General features: G+C 30.8%; 1 protein-coding gene across 4 annotated transcripts in view; it reads right to left on the bottom strand.

Moving 5' to 3' along the window:
• The window catches only part of LOC135127667 (SCY1-like protein 2), a 274,358-nt gene that overhangs the window by 256,005 nt on the left and 332 nt on the right, over nucleotides 1-18,021 (bottom strand). The gene's annotated exons all lie outside the window — the stretch shown is intronic.

The following is an 18,021-nucleotide window of genomic DNA, read 5'->3' as shown; positions in this document are numbered from 1 at the left end:
TAGTTGCCAAAAAATTCTACAAAATATAGATTTTATCGTGCTGATTCCGAAAATATAGTGTGTTTAGGCTCTAATTGTTTCTGAAATTCAAAAAATGGCTATATTTCAATGGCCGATTCCGGAACAAAGCTATCGATGAAATCAGGCCAAAATTAACTTCTGAAGGTCGAAATTTATAAGAAAATGCCTTTGGTTCAATTTCGAAAATTGTCGAAAATCGCCTAAAATTTTCATTGGGAAAAATTTTGGTTTAGGAAAGTTTGTCAAAAAACTCCCAAAAAATGGAATTTTGTTAATTTCGTCGTGGTGCTGATTTTAAAAAATATACCGTATTTATGCCACTGGGGCAATATTTAAAAATTTTTGGTTTGAAAATATATACATTTTTTAAATTCAAAATTTGCAATATGTATTTCAATGGACAAATCTTAAATATTTCTTATAAAATGGTTGGAGCTGTCGAAATCTGTAAGAAAATATCTTCGAAATTGTCGAAAATTAGTCAAAATTTTCATAGTGAAAAGTTTTTCTTCTGAAAAATTTCTCCAAAAATTCCCGAAAAATTCAAAAATATGTATTTCGTCGTGCTGATTCCAAAAAAAAATGTGTTAATGCGAGATTAAAAAATATTGGGTTTGAAAATATATACTTTTATTTTTTTTAATTCAAATTCAAAAATTTGCAATAATTCAATACGCAACTCTTGAATAATTTTTATAAAATGGTATTGAAAAATTGAGGCCAAAATTAACTTCTGCAACTCGAATCTATAGGAAAATATCTTTGCTCAAATTTCGAAAATTGTCGAAAATTAAGAGAAATTTTCATAGGGAAAATTTGTGTTTTTGAAAAATTTACCAAAAAATTCCCAAAAATTTGCAATATTTCAGTGGGCAATTTTTAAACAGTTCTTAAAATATGGTAGGAGTTATCGAAGAAATGAAGCTGAAACTAAGTTCTGTAAATTGAAATCGATAAGAAAATGTCTTTCGTTAAATGTCCAAAATCGTCGAAAATTTTCATAGTGAAAAATTTTGCTTTTGAAAAAATTGCCAAAAATTTACCAAAAAATTCTAGTATATGTAAGATTTCGTCGGGGTAATTTTAAAAACATAACGTGTGTAAGCTGCCGTTGTAGGATTTAAAAACATTCAGTTTGAAAATCTGTATTCTTTTTAAATCCAAAATTTGCAATATTTCAGTGGACAATTCTTAAACAATTTTTAAAAAATTGTAGGAACTATCGAAGAAATGAGTCAAAATCTATAAGAAAATATCTTTAGTCAAATTTCGAAAATTGTCGAAAATTGAACGAAATTTTAAAAAGGGAAAAATTATGTTTTCGAAAAATTTACCAAAAAATTCCCAAAAACTTCTAACATAAGTATAGATTTCGTCATGCCAATTTTAAAAACATAGCGTGTTGATGCTGCTGGTTCAGAATTTAAAAGTATTCGGTTTAAATAATTTTTTTTAATTAAAAATTTTGCAATATTTCTTTGGGCAATTCTTAAACAATTCTTAAAAAATTGTAGGAGCTATCGAAGAAATGAGACCGAAACTAAATTCTATAAGAAAATGTCTGGTTAAATTTCGAAAATCTTCGAAAATTGGCTGAAATTTTCAGTGAAAAATTTTGCTTTTCAAAAAATTACCAAAAAATTACCAAAAAATTCAAGAATATAGATTTTGTCGGGCTAGTTCCAAAAAAAGTGTGTTTATGCTGCTGGTGCAAGATTGAAAAATATTCGGTTTGAAAATATATATTTTTTTAAATTCAAAAATTTGCAATATTTCAATATGTAAATCTTAATAATTCTTATAAAATGGTGGGAGTTATTGAAAAAATTATTCCGAAATTAACTTCTGCAAGTCGAAATCTATAAGAAAATATTGGTGAAACTTCGAACATTGTCAAAAATAGACCAAAATTTTCATAAGGAAAAATTTTCTTTTGAAATTATTTTTTTAATTCAAAAATTTGCAATATTTATTTCTATAGGCAATTCTTAAACAATTCTTAAAATATTCTTAGAAAATGGTAGTAGCTATCGAAGAAATGAGGCCGAAACTAAGTTCTGTAGGTTGCAATTTATAAGAAAATGTCTGTAGTCAAATTTTGAAAATCGTCGAAAATTGGTCGAATTTTTCATAGCGAAAAATTTTGCTTTTGAAACAATGGACAAGAAATTTCCAAAAAATTCAAGAAAATACATTTCGTGGTGCTGAATCTAAAAAATCGTGTTTATGCCGCCAGTGCAAGATTTAAATATATTTTTTAATATTTATATAATATTTATATAATTTTTTTAACTCCAAAAATTTTCAATATTTCAGTGGACAATTTTGAAAAAATTCTTAAAAAATTGTAGGAGCGCTTGAAAAGATGAGACCGAAACTAACTTGTGCAGGTCGAAATCTACGACAAAATGTTTATGGTCACATTTTGAAAATTGTTGAAAATTGTCTGAAACTTCCATAGAGAAAAATTTTGCTTCTGAAAAAGTTATTAATAAATTTCAAAAATTCTGGAGTATCAATAGATTTCGTCGAGCTAATTTTAAAATTGTAATGTGTTTGTACAGCCGAAATAAAATTTAAAAATATTCGGTTTGAAAATATGTTTTTTTTTAATCGGAACATTTGTATAATTTCAATGGGCAATTTTTAATCAATTCTTAGAAAAATAGGAGCTATTGAAAAAATGGAGTCTAAATTAATTTCGGCAAGTCGAAATCTGGAAGAAAACATCTTTGGCTAAATTTCGAAATTTGTGGAAAATTGGCCGAAATTTTAAGAGTGAAAAATTTTGCTTTTGAAAATATTGCCAAAAAATTCCCAAAAAATTCTGGCATATAGATTTCGTCGGGTTAATTTTAAAAACATAGCTTGTTTATGCTACCAGTGAAGGATTTAGAAGTATTCAGTTTGAATATATATATTCTTTTTAAATCCAAAATTTTCAATATTTCAATGGGGAATTCCGGAAAAATGATAAGAGCTATAAATGAAAGAAAAAGGCCAGAATTAACTCTAGAGGTAGAAATCTATAAGAAAATTCGCTTGGTTAAATTTCTAAAATTGTCGAAAATCAGCAGAAATTTTCATGGGAAAATTTTGGTTTTGAAAAAGTTGTTAAAAAATTCCCAAAAAATTCGGAGATATAGATTTCGTCGTCCTGAATTTAAAAACATAGAGTATTTATGCTGCTGGCGCAAGATTTAAAAGGTTTTAGTGTGAAAATATATATTCTTCTTTTATTAAAAAAATTGCAGTATTTCAATGGGAAATTCTTAAACAATTCTTACAAAATGGTAAGAGCTATCGAAGAAATGAGAGCGATATTAACTTCTGTAAGTTGAAATCTATAAGAAAATTTTCGTTAGTAAAAAATTTTGCTTTTGAAAAAATTTCCAAAAAATTCCCTAAAGTTCTGGGATCTAAATTTCGTCGTGCTGTTTTCAAAAACATAAACTGTTTATGTTTCTGGTGCAAAATTTGAAAATATTTGGTTTAAAAATATATATAATTTTTTTTTAATCCAAAATTTGCTATGTTTCAATGGGCAAATCTTAAACGATTCCCAAAAAATGGTAGGAGCTATAGAAAAAATGGGACCGAAACAAACTTCTTTAGGTTGATTGAGGTCCTTTAGGTCTATAAGAAAATATCTTTGGTAAATTTTGAAAATTGACAAAATTTTCGTTGTGAAAAATTTTACTTTTGAAAAAGTTGTCAAAAAACTAAAAAATATAGATTTTGTGGTGCTGATTCCAAAAAGAGAGTGCTTTTACTATCTGTGAAAGATTTAAAAATATTCGGTTTGAAAATAAATTGTTTTTGAAATCCAAAAAATGGCAATAAATGGGCGATGCCGGAAAAATGATAACAACAATCGAAGAAATCAGTCGAAAGTTAACTTCTGGAGGTCGAAATCTATAAGAAAATGCCTTTGGTTAAATTTCGAAAGTTCTCAAAAATTGGCTGAAATTCTCACTGGAAAAATTTTGATTTCGAAAAAATTTACAATATTTCAAACACCTCTTATACAATTCTTAAAAAATTGTAGGGAGCTTTTGAAAAATAAATCCAAAATTTACTTCTGGAGATCAAATATATAAGAAATTTTCATTAGGTTTGAAAAAGTTGCCAAAAAATTCCCAAAAAATTCAATAAACATTACGTGTTTATGCTTTGGGAACAAGATTTAAAAATGCTAGAATGGCTAGAATAGGCCCCAACAACGATATTTAAACAAAAATTTAGAGACGAATTCTAAAATGTTATAACATACAGGGTGTGTATAAGTAACATGGAACCACTAATGACTAAAAATAGTTATAAAATTTAGCCTTAAATGAGTTCTATCAAACCAAGTGAAAGAATTTGTTCCAGAACTCCACGATCCAATCTTTCGTCACCAGATTCTTAGAACACCCTGTAGAATCGCTCGGAAATTGTTAGAACTTCCATAGGTAAGTAAATTTTTCCTAGCACAATTTTCTATGCAAAATTTCCTTTATCGGCAATTTTTATAATAAGAAAAAACATTTTTAAATCATACTTTGAAAGTTTTTTCTATTTCTAATTTTCTATTGATAATGAGATATAGGTGAATCACCCTGTATATACTTTTTTATCTTTTATTTTAAAACCAATTATTATTGGAATAAAACAAAAAAAAACCGTAATGATGAAATGATTATCATTTTTCTAGTACCTCATTTAAGGAACGATTTCTCAATCACTAATATAAATACAGGACAAATTTTAACCTGCACAACTGTAAAAACCGTGACCTGTGTTTCCTCAGTTCGATATCGTTTACAGCAAACCCGTCTCGTTGTACCCAACTCGCCTCCACAACCACTAAAATGTCTACATTATAATCTAGTCTTCCTTATGCACCGCGCAGTTAATATAATTTCAGTCCGTAAATTCCATAAGCCCTCCCCATAATAATCAAGATAAGTTGCATTAATTTAGTTCTCGTTCGCCAACTAATCTCAATTAAACTAAATGCAGTAGATTTCTGCACATTCGTGTAAGCACGTTAATCCCACGTAAAGTTTCCCCAAGACAAAGCAAAAAACGCTTCAACCGTCTCGAGGTGAGAAACACTAAAATTACCCAGACTAGCTCGACTAGTGGCAAATTCATAACTCGAGACGAATCATAATCTCCTTACCACCGTCAACTCGGGTTCAAAGAACCTGGGTAAGCCCGAACCGTTTTTTACTACCTTAAATTTCAAACCCATTTCACTGAAGATATACGGATTTGTCAATCATTTTATGCTTGGCATCTAGATTATTACATTGCTGCAAATCTTCGGATTTGCATTTATATGAAATTATTCCTTTGCAGTATCAGCTTTTTATCAATAAAGACGGCGCTTTAAATGGATTCCACGGAAATTGTATCGAGAAATTTTAAGCGAAGACTCGATCAGAGCTGGAAATTTAACGAAATTTTCGCTGTAGAAATAATTAAACAAAAGTTGTGTGTGCTGTAGGAAAATAATAAATATTTGAGCTCAGGTTATGAGAATTTTACGGAGCCGCCGCGGGCAGAGTTGACAAATAATTTATGAGGGCTCATCAGAATTACGGGATAGAAGATTTTTTTTCGTTTTTAATATCTCGTCGACTAGTCGATAAAAATGGAATAATCGTGCAATTTTCATAGTGTTTTATGGTCGGGTTTATTGAAAATTTGTTGTTACGATGCTTTCTGGCCGAATTACCTTTGTTGGAAAAAGCCAATTTATTTTACTGTAATGTAACCAATAAAGTCTTTAAGCGACCGTGATTATTGCACTCACACTTTATCGCTGCTTTGATAAAAAGCATTGGTAATAACTGGAACGAATGGTGGATGCGCCGGGTTAAAAATTTAAAAATTATTTCATCCGTTGCTAGACGATAAAATTAAAAATGACGAAGTGAGACCTTTATAACTCAATATTCAATGGCGTATAGCCTTAATAACGTCCATACCGTTATCGCCTTTTCGACGTTCATAAATCTCTTTTTTCGTATATTTGCTTTTTCGGTAAAAGCTCGAAAAAGCTCGTACGAGTAAATGGACTGCAGGCACACTGTATCGACACGAATAAATTTAAAGCTTAAAATGAAAACCTCGGTGAACATAAAGAAGAATCAACATAAAGTGTGCCCGGAATATTTGAGAAAAACTTAGAAACGAGTTGTTATTTTTGGGGGAGTAAATAAGAGCGGGAATTTAAACATAATTAAGCTTTGGAGGTTAACAAACTGTTGTTTAATGTACAGCTTAATATAAGTAATCGATATAGGGGTTGGGCACAAATTTGCGAAGCTGGGTGAGGGAGCTCAATGCGCGTCTAGAATGAATGCAAAAACGTGAGCAATATTTTAGTTTTTGGTTAATTGTAGTGACAAGTTTAGGGTATTTACACTATTATGAGGGTTGTTATCTGTCTGTGAATATTGTAAAACGTGTAAGTCGCAATAAACTAAATCCAAACAATATTTTCATTTGTAAAAGTTTGTTAAATACAACGAAATTTTCACATAATTTAAAAAGTTTTCAATTCTAGATAGTTTTATCTTTGAATGACAGTGATTAAAAGATTTGTCTCATTATTGAAATAGTCCTTTATTAGGTTGGTGGATTTTTTCAAATAAAAATCGACAGCCGAAATTTCTATGAACATTTGAATAACCCCTTTTTTTACTTCGATTTTCATACATTTGTTTATATTTGGAGTTTAATAATAATTTGATAAAAAATGTCGATCATTAATTGGCCTAAAGTAATTTAAATAGAACATTTTAAGCTTTAAATACTCAAGGCAGGTTCATAAACCACAACTACAAGGCTATTTTATTTTATAAGGTTTTGAGGTGACGTCATTAAATTCTTAGTGGGGATAGTTTTCTTGAGGTTTCATGACTGACTATCTGTATGCTTGTCTGTCTATCGGTCGCCTTTGTTTTTATTAGACAGATGATCTCCGAATACCAAAATTTGGCTAATAATTTCCGCCAACACGATTTTTTAATTCATTTTACGTTGAAATTTCATTTTCTTTTAACACAAATACTCCACAGGTGCTTGTTATCTGAACGTGCTAGGGGTCAAATTCTTTCGAAATATGTATAAACATAAACAGTCGAAGTTAGCATGTACTGAAAAATTGAGGACACATTTTTTCCACTGCAAGGGTGTTATTTTCACCACTGGTTTTTACAGCCTATTAAAAATTGATAATCAAATCGCTATTGAATTAAAATTTTTCTACAGAATTTAGGCGGATTAATGAACCACACTTATAGAACATTAATGTTTTACACACTCTAAAAAGGATTTGCTTAACAAACTTGTGAAATAATATTAATTTGACAAGAATTGTTAGGTAGTTTCAAATATAAATTGGAAAGTGTAACGGAAATTAAATGACGTCATCAATTTTTTGAAAAGATTTAACGGATAGATTTAGACTAGCGATTTCTCACATATCCGATAACATTAAAGTTTTTTCAAAATTTCAAAGCTATCGATTTTGTATTTTCTAAGATACAATATTCTCGAATTTTCAATTTCTTTTCTCCATCGGACGAGTGGCTACTTTTATGTTTTCTCGACGTTTCATGACAATGAAGTGCGAAACAGTAGGTCTCCCGTTTCTGTCTGCCGTCTGTTGGATTTTTAATAAACAGATAATTTCCGAAACTACTGGACCGATTGTTATCAAATTTTACAAAATTGGCCTAATTATCTCCACCAAAATAATATATTTAAATTAGTAAATATTATTCAAATTTTATAAAATGAGCTACTTTTGCACTTGTGGTTAAGTTTTTATCCTAGATATACAGATTAAAAAAAAAATCAAAAATTATATACCTACATTTGCAATTTAACTTCGAAACTGCAAAATCAAATGCTCTGAAATGTAGCAAACGTTTTAAGGCTATAGGAAAGATGATAAATCGTATTTCAAAATTTATACATTTATGGTCTCCGTAAAAAATAATTGAAATTTATGAGTGTTTTTGGGAAAAAAAATTAGTATGGTTAATAACTTAATTAGTCCTATCTTCTGCGTTGAGAGGACAGAATCAATAAAATTTCGTTTTCGTTTAATCGCCGATGCGTCTAATCTGAACATGCTATTAGTACAATTCTTTCGAAATATATATAAACATAAACAGTCGAAGTTAAGCGTATACTGAAAAATTGACAATTTTTTTTTCCCACTGCAGAAGCGCTATTTTTATAACTGGTTTTTACTATGTTTAGTTATCACAAAACAAAAATCAAATCGCAATTGAAAAAAAATTTTGCATATACATTCGAAATACCGTGTAGATGGCAAAACGTTGTTCAAAATTTGCAAATTTGAAATATTTCTAAACTTTAAAAACTTTGAAAATTCTGTGTTCTGGAAATAAAAACTCTACAAGTTCTGGAAAAAGTAGTTTGTCCGAAAATTTCTAACATACTAGAAACTGAAAACTCTAGTTACTCTAAAAACTCCACAGATCCTGTAAGCTCTGAGTGTTCTACAAAATTAGAAAACTGTCAACTTCGAAAATTTGGAAAACTGCAATTCGGAATGTCTAGAAACTTTGCAAACTGATTTTGGCAAATGACATATCCTGTAAGAAAAGATAGGGTGGGTGGGCGGGGCTAGTGACTGAAAAGTTAAGACTGTTTTGGTTAATGAGATACCTTCTAAGAAAAGAGAGGGTGGGTGGGCGGGGCTAGTACCTGCTAGGATTGGACTGATTTTGTCAAACCACATATCCTCTAAGTAAAGAGAGGGTGGGTGGGCGGAGCTAGTACCTGCTAAAATAAGACCGATTTTGGCAAGGACTAGCCCCGCCCACCCGTCCTCTATTTTCATAGAGGGTATGTTATTTGCCAAAATCGATCTTACATTAGTAGATAGTTACCCCGCCCACCCGCCCTCTATTTTTTAGAGAGATCTCATTTGCCAAAATCAGTCTTATCCTTGCAATTACTAAAAACATAGAAACTTTAGGGCCTCTAGCAACTTTGAAATCTTTCTAAACTTTGGAAACTTTAAAAATTCTATATTCTGGAAACAAAAACCCCATAAGGTTGAAAAAAACAGCAAGCCTTAAAAAAGTTTTGAAATACTAGAAGTAGAAACTCTGGTAAATCTAAAAACTATACAAACCCTGTAATCTTTGAATATTCTATAAAATCTAAAAACTAACAATTTTGAAAACGTGAACTTCGAAATGTTTTGAAATTTTGAAAATTTCGAATGTCTGAAAACTTCGGAAACTTTCGATATATGGAAGTTCTAAGTATCTAGTAGCAGCTTTGAAGTTTTTTTGAACTTTAAAAACGTTGAAAATTCAGTATTCTGGAAACAAAAACTCTATAAAATCTAGAAACAGTAAATTAGTAAATATTACTGAAATTTTATGAAACAAGATACTTCTGCACTTGTGGTTGTTTTACCCTAAACATCCAAATTTAATTAAAAAAAATGTTAATTTTTTAATGTTATAAGAAACCTGATATAACGTTTCTCAAAATTTATTCATTTATAGTCTCCCCAAAAAAGGATTCAAATTTATCAGTGTTTTTGGAGAAAAAACTGAGTGTTGTTAATTAGTTAATTACTCCTATCCTCTGCTTTGATGGGACAAAATCAATCAAATTTCATTTTATTTTAATCGCTGATGCTCTGAACATGCTAACAATGTTTGACGTATCAAAAATTGTCAAACTTTTTAAAACCTTACGTTTAAAATGTTCGCAATTAATTCATCTTTTGAGCTTTTAGTGTTTTATTTTTTATGAATCTGAAAGCTGTGAGCCCCTGGAAATTTTTTTTGTTAATTATTTAAAACAATTTTGGCGGACTTTGGTGTTCTATTTTTCGAAAACTCTGACCTGAACTGTTTTTGAGTTAATTTTTGGACCCCATTTTATTTTTGAAAAATTTCAAAAAATCTAGAGGTTCTAGGTATTCCTGATTGGAAAGAATCTGAAAGTGCTTTGGAACCTCTAGTGTCTTTTCTTATAATAATTTAATTAAATTTCTTAGAGGATAAGTCATTTACTAAAATTAGCCTTATCTTAGCATGTACTAGTCCCAGCCGCCCGCCCTCTATTTTCTTAGAGTGGTCTCATTTGCCAAATCAGTCTTATCCTAGCAGATACTAGCCCCGCCCACCCTCCCTCTCTTTTCTTAGAAGGTATGTGATTTGCCAAAATCAGTCTTATCTTAGCAAGTACTAAGCCCACCCACCCGCCCTCTATTTTCTTAGAGGGATCTCATTTGCCAAAACAGTCTTATCCTAACAGGTACTAGCCGCGCCCACCCACTCTTTCTTTTCTTAGAAGGTATGTCATTTGCCAAAGTCAGTCTTATCTTAGCAGCTACTAACTAGGATAAGACTGATTTTGGCAAATGACATACCCCCTAAAAAAGGAGAGGGTGGGTGGGCGGGCCAAGTACCTGCCAAGTTAAGACTGATTTTGTCAAATGGGATCCCTATAAGAAAATAGAGGGCGGTGGGCTTAGTACTTGCTAATCTATGATCGATTTTGGCAAATGACCTACACTTTAAGGAAAGAGAGGGTGGGTGGGCGGGATTAATACCTGTTAGGATAGGGGTTAGTATCTGTAACCCCGCCCACCCACCCTCTCGTTTTTTAGAAAGTATGTCATTTGCTAAAATCAGTCTTATCGTAGCAGTTACTAGAAACATGAAAACTTTAGGGCCTCTAGCAACTTAAACTTTGCAAACTTTGAAAATTCTGTGTTCTGGAAACAAAAAACTCTATAAGATTGAAAAAAAAAGAGCAAGCCTTAAAATTTTGAAAATACAAATGAAAGTAGAAACTGGTACATCTAAAAACTATACAAACCCTGTAATCTTGAGTATTCTATAAAATCCAAAAAGTAGCAATTTGGAAACCGTCAACTTCGAAAAGTTTTGAAATTTGGAAAATTTCGAATGTCTGAAAAATTCCGAAACTTTGATATTTTTTTGAACTTTAAAAACGTAGAAAATTCAGTATTCTGGATCTGGAAACAGTAAATTAGTAAATAGTAGTGAAATTTTATAAAATAAGAAACTTCTGCATTTGTGGTTGTTTTACCCTAGACATCCAGATTTAATAAAAAATAGTTTTAATGCCATATTATAAGAAGCTTGACATGTGGTTTTTCAAAATTTATTCATTTATAGTCTACTCAAAAAACAATTCAAATTTATGTGTGTTTTTGGGGAAAACTTTTCAAATTTTTCAAAATCCTACGTTTAACATGCTCGCAATTAATTTTAAGTCCCCTAGTATTTTATTTTCCGATAAATTTAAAGAAATCTGGTGTTTTGTTGCTGGATGAACTTGAAAAATTCCTTTGAGCTTTTAGTGTTTTATTTTTATGAATCTGAAAGTCTTGAGTGCAGCACTGTTTTTTTTTTTTTAATTCGGGAGACTCTTAGTTACCCATGGTGTATTATTTTAGCAGCCCATGAATTTGTTTTTTGTAAATGATTTAAAACAATTGGCGGACTTTGATGCTGTATTTTCGGAAAATTCTGACCTGACCTGTTTTTGAGTTAATTTTGAGACCCCGTTTTCTTTTTGAAAAATTTGAAACAATCTTGGGGTTCTAGGTATTCCTGATTGGAAAGAATTTAAAAATGCTTTGGAGCCTCTAATGTCTTTTCTTATAATAATAATTTAATTAAATTTCTTAGAGGATACGTAATTTGCCAAATCAGTCTTATCCTAGCAGATACTAGCCCCGCCCACCCGTCCTCTATTTTCATAGAGATTATGTCATTTGCCAAAATCGATCTTACATTAGCAGATACTAACCCCGCCCACCCACCCTCTCGTTTCTTAGAAAGTATGTCATTTGCCAAAATCACTTATCGTAGCAGTTACTAGAAACATGGAAACTTTAGGGCCTCTAGCAACTTTGGAATCTTTCTAAACTTTGCAAACTTTGAAAATTCTGTATTCTGGAACCAATTAACTCTATAAGATTGAAAAAAAATAGCAAGCCTTAAAATTTTGAAAATACAAATGAAAGTAGAAACTCATACATCTAAAAACTATACAAACCCTGTAATCTTTGAGTATTCTATAAAATCCAAAAACTAACAATTTGGAAAACGTCAACTTCGAAAAGTTTTGAAATTTGGAAAATTTCGAATGTCTAAAAACTTCTAAAACTTGCGATATATGGAAGTTCTAGGCATCTAGCAACTTTGAAATTTTTTTAAACTTTGGAAACTTTGAAAATTCTGTATTCTGGACACAAAAACTGTATAAGATCTGGAAACAGTAAATCAGTAAATACTCTTGAAATTTTATAAAATAAGTTACTTCTTCCAGCTTTAATAAGAAAAAAAGTTTTAGGGTTATAGGAAGCCTGATATATCGTTTTTCAAAATTTATTCATTTATGGTCTCCCCAAAAAACGATTCAAATTTATAAGTGTTTTTGGGGAAAACTTTTCAAACTTTTCAAAACCCTACGTTTAAAATGTTCACATTAATTCTAGGTCCCCTGTTGTTTTATTTTCCGATAAACTTAAAGAAATCTGGTATTTTGTTGCTGGATGAACTTGAAAAAATCTTTTGAGCTTTTAGTGACTTATTTTTATGAATCTGAAAAAGTCTTCAGTGCGGCACTATTTTTTTTTTAATTCGGGAGACTCCTAGTTACCCATGGTGTATTATTTTGTGAGCCCATGGAGATTTTTTTTATAAATTATTTAAAACAATTTTGGCGGACTTAGGTGTTCTATTTTCGGAAAATTCTGATTTGACTTGTTTTTGAGTTAATTTTGGGACCCCGTTTTCTTTTGCAAAATTTGTAACAATCTTGAGGTTCTAGGTATTCCTGATTGGAAAAAATTTGAAAGTGCTTTGGAGCCTCTAATCAGTCTTATGCTAGCAGATACTAGCCCCACCCACCCACCCTTTCTTTTCTTAGAAGGTATATCATTTGCCAAAATCGGTCTTATCCTAGCTAGTAGCTGCTAAGATAAAACTGATTTTGGCAAATGAAATACCCTGTATGAAAAGAGAGGGTGGGTGGGCGGGCCTAGTACCTGCCAACGTAAGACTGGTTTTGGCAAATGACACCATCGTTACTAAGAAATCAGAAAGTAGGCCGAAGGTATTCATGCATTAGGTGCGTGCAGTGTTGCCAATTTTAGTGCTATTTTCCAAACACCCGGTATATAAACATAAACAGTCAACGTTAAACATGTACTGAGAAATTGAGAATGTCTACATTTTTTCCCGTTAGCTGTCTGCTCTAAATAATATATTTCTTTTTATCACATGATATTTACGCCACTTGTTTCTAGTGTCACCAAACGAAAATCGCAAAATCTAATTTTATAAGTTTTTGAAAAAGCGGAATTTGTTCGACCATACTTCAACGACCAGAGAAGTTTTTTTATTTTTATCTTTTTTCGAAGATTTTAATGTTGAAGGTAAAAAATTAAAAAAAAACACAAATAAAAACTTTCACATCAATCGGTCATTCTCCAGAATAATCATAACCACAAAAATGATTATCGTCCTTTGTAGTTGGGTTGAGCTGACCTGATCTGACCTAAGTTGACCTGACCCGACTTAACCTAACTTGACCTTTCTTTTTCACAGAAAAACAATTCACTAAGAAATAAAATACTTAACCAAAATAAATACAAAATAACTGAGAATTTAAATTATGAAAAGTCGAATTAGAAGACAAAGGACACATACATGATTTTAAGATATTCTTTGAAAAATATGTCAATGCATTATTGTAAATTTAATGTCAAACATTCTTATTTAAAAATAAAAAACTAAAAAATCGGAAGTATCAGATTTGTTGAAGAAATTTTAGAGAAAACAACAATTTAGAAAATTCATCCGACAAAAAACAAACTGCGAATAATTTCAAACGTGATCAAATAAAAATAATTGTTTATTAATAAATTTTGACTATTATCTAATATTTCATTAATAATTGTGTAATTGAAAATGAATATAAAATTTACGAAAAACCTCTGTCCAAAGTCCAAAGAACCACGAAAAATATTGCAAACTCACCACTGAACTTTTGTAATGCATTCAAGATTCATGGTTAGATGCTAAAATGCCAACAAAAATTTGTCTATCCTTCGAAAAAATTAGTGACGGCGTCTGAAGATATTACTAAATAAACCTCAATTTCGGCGTGGAGCGTAAAATTCTCATTTATCTCCGTCGAAGAGATTTTGTAAGAACATGAGTCAATTTTCTATGTTACAGTAATTTTAATAAAATATTATATTATTTATATATAATAAAGTTTCAAAACCTGAACTTCTAAGTATCTAGTAGCATCTTTGAAATTTTTTTGAACTTTAAAAACGTTGAAAATTCAGTATTCTGGAAACTAAAACTCTATAAAATCTAGAAACAGTAAATTAGTAAATATTACTGAAATTTTATGAAACAAGATACTTCTGCACTTGTGGTTGTTTTACCCTAAACATCCAAATTTAATTAAAAAAAATGTTAATTTTTTAATGTTATAAGAAACCTGATATAACGTTTCTCAAAATTTATTCATTTATAGTCTCCCCAAAAAAGGATTCAAATTTATCAGTGTTTTTGGAGAAAAAACTGAGTGTTGTTAATTAGTTAATTACTCCTATCCTCTGCTTTGATGGGACAAAATCAATCAAATTTCATTTTATTTTAATCGCTGATGCTCTGAACATGCTAACAATGTTTGACGTATCAAAAATTGTCAAACTTTTTTAAAACCCTACGTTTAAAATGTTCGCAAGTAATTAATCTTTTGAGCTTTTAGTGTTTTATTTTTTATGAATCTGAAAAATGGGGGCCCATGGAGATTTTTTTTTTATTATTTAAAACAATTTTGGCGGACTTTGGTGTTCTATTTTTCGAAAATTCTAACCTGACCTGTTTGAGTTAATTTTTGGACCCCATTTTATTTTTGAAAAATTTCAAAAAATCTTGAGGTTCTAGGTATTCCTGATTGGAAAGAATCTGAAAGTGCTTTGGAGCCTCTAGTGTCTTTTCTTATAATAATTTAATTAAATTTCTTAGAGGATAAATCATTTACTAAAATTAGTCTTATCTTAGCAGGTACTAGCCCCAGCCGTCCACAATCTATTTTCTTAGAGTGGTATCATTTGCCAAATCAGTCTTATCCTAGCAGATACTAGCCCCGCCCACCCACCCTCTCTTTTCTTAGAAGGTATGTCATTTGCCAAAGTCAGTCTTATCTTAGCAGCTACTAGCTAGGATAAGACTGATTTTGGCAAATGACATACCCCCTAAAAAATGAGAGGGTGGGTGGGCGGGCCTAGTACCTGCCAAGTTAAGACTGATTTTGGCAAATGGGATCCCTCTAAGAAAATAGAGGGCGGTGAGTTTAGTACTTGCTAATCTAAGATCGATTTTGGCAAATGATCTACTCTTTAAGGAAAGAGAGGGTGGGTGGGCGGGGTTAATACCTGCTAGGATAGGACTGATTTTGACAAATGAGATGCCTTCTAAAAAAAGAGAGGGCGGGTGGGTGGGGATAGTAACTGCTAATATAAAACTGATTTTAGCAGAGACTAGCCCCGCCCACCCGCCCTCTATTTTCTCAGAGAAATCTCATTTCCCAAAATCAGTCTTATCGTAGCAGTTACTAGAAACATGAAAACTTTAGGGCCTCTAGCAACTTTGATATCTTTCTAAACTTTGCAAACTTTGAAAATTCTGTATTCTGGAAACAAAAAATAGCAAGCCTTCAAATTTTGAAAATACAAATGAAAATAGAAACTGGTACATCTAAAAACTCTACAAACCCTGTAATCTTTGAGTATTCTATAAAATCCAAAAACTAACAATTTGGAAACCGTCAACTTCGAAAAGTTTTGAAATTTGGAAAATTTCGAATGTCTGAAAACTTCCGAAACTTTCGATATGTGGAAGTTCTAGGCACGTAGCAACTTTGAAATTTTTTTAAACTTTAGAAACGTTAAAAATTCTGTATTCTGGAAACAAGAAACTGTATAAGATCTGGAAACAGTAAATCAGTAAATACTCTTGAAATTTTATAAAATAAGTTACTTCTTCCAGCTTTAATAAGAAAAAAAGTTTTAGGGTTATAGGAAGCCTGATATATCGTTTTTTAAAATTTATTTATTTATGGTCTCCCCAAAAAACTATTCAAATTTATGAGTGTTTTCGGGGAAAACTTTGCAAACATTTCAAAACCCTACGTTTAAAATGTTCACATTAATTTTAGGTCCCCTGGTGTTTTATTTTCCGATAAATTTAAAGAAATCTGGTATTTTGTTGCTGGATGAACTTGAAAAAATCTTTTGAGCTTTTAGTGATTTATTTTTATGAATCTGAAAAAGTCTTCAGTGCCGCACTATTTTTTTTTTTTTTAATTCGGGAGACTCTTAGTTACCCATGGTGTATTTGTGAGCCCATGGAGATTTTTTTTATAAATTATTTAAAACAATGTTGGCGGACTTAGGTGTTCTATTTTCTGAAAATTCTGATCTGACTTGTTTTTGAGTTAATTTTGGGACCCCGTTTTCTTTTGAAAAATTTCTAACAATCTTGAGGTTCTAGGTATTCCTGATTGGAAAAAATTTGAAAGTGCTTTGGAGCCTCTAATCAGTCTTATGCTAGCAGATACTAGCCCCGCCCACCCACCCTCTCTTTTATTAGAGGGTATGTTATTTGCCAAAATCGGTCTTATCCTAGCTAGTAGCTGCTAAGATAAAACTGATTTTGGCAAATGAAATACCCTGTATGAAAAGAGAGGGTGGGTGGGCGGGCCTAGTACCTGCCAAGGTAAGACTGGTTTTGGCAAATGACACCGTCGTTACTAAGAAATCAGAAAGGAGGCCGGAGGTATTCATGCATTAGGTGCGTGCAGTGTTGCCAATTTTAGTGCTATTTTCCAAACACCCGGTATATAAACATAAACAGTCAAAGTTAAGCATGTACTGAGAAATTGAGAACATCTACATTTTTTCCCGTTAGTTGTCTGCTTTAAATAATATATTTATTTTTTTACATGTTATTTACGCCACTGGTTTCTAGTGTCACCAACCGAAAATTGCAAAATCTAATTTCATAAGTTTTTGAAAAAGCGAAATTTGTTCGACCATACTTCAACGACCAGAGAAGTTTTTTTATTTTTATCTTTTTCCGAAGATTTTAATGTTGAAGGTAAAAAATTAAAAAAACACAAATAAAAACTTTCATATCAATCGGTCATTCTCTAGAATAATCATAACCACAAAAAAAATGATGATCATGCTTTGTAGTTGGGTTGAGCTGACCTTACTTTTTCACAGAAAAACAATTCACTAAGAAATAAAATACTTAACCAAAATAAATACAAAATAACTGAGAATTTAGAATTATGAAAAGTCAAATTAGAAGACAAAGGACACATACATGATTTTAAGATATTCTTTGAAAAATATGTCAATGCATTATTGTAAATTTAATGTCAAACATTCTTATTTAAAAATAAAAAAATAAAAAATTGGAAGTATCAGATTTGTTGAAAAAATTTTAGAGAAAACAACAATTTAGAAAATTCATCCGACAAAAAACAAACTGCGAATAATTTCAAACGTGATCAAATAAAAATAATTGTTTATTAATAAATTTTGACTATTATCTAATATTTCATTAATAAGTGTGTAATTGAAAATGAATATAAAATTTACGAAAAACCTCTGTCCAAAGTGCAAAGAACCACGAACAATGTTGCAAACTCATCACTGAACTTTTGTAATGCACTCAAGATTCATGCTTTAGATGCCAAAATGCCAACAAAAATTTGTCTGTCCTTCGAAAAAATTAGTGACGGCGTCTGAAGATATTACTAAATAAACCTCAATTTCAGCGTGGAGCGTAACATTCTCCGTCGAAGAGATTTTGTAAGAACATGAGTCAATTTTCTATGTTACAGTAATTTTAATAAAATATTATATTGTATATA

The sequence above is a fragment of the Zophobas morio genome, unplaced genomic scaffold (assembly GCF_036711695.1).
Source record: "Zophobas morio isolate AGI-343-1 ecotype UQ-CSIRO unplaced genomic scaffold, CSIRO_AGI_Zmor_V1 ptg000012l, whole genome shotgun sequence".
Lineage (NCBI taxonomy): Eukaryota > Metazoa > Arthropoda > Insecta > Coleoptera > Tenebrionidae > Zophobas > Zophobas morio.
The sequence above is the reverse complement of the archived record's forward strand: the minus strand, read 5'-3'. Positions and strand labels throughout refer to the sequence as shown.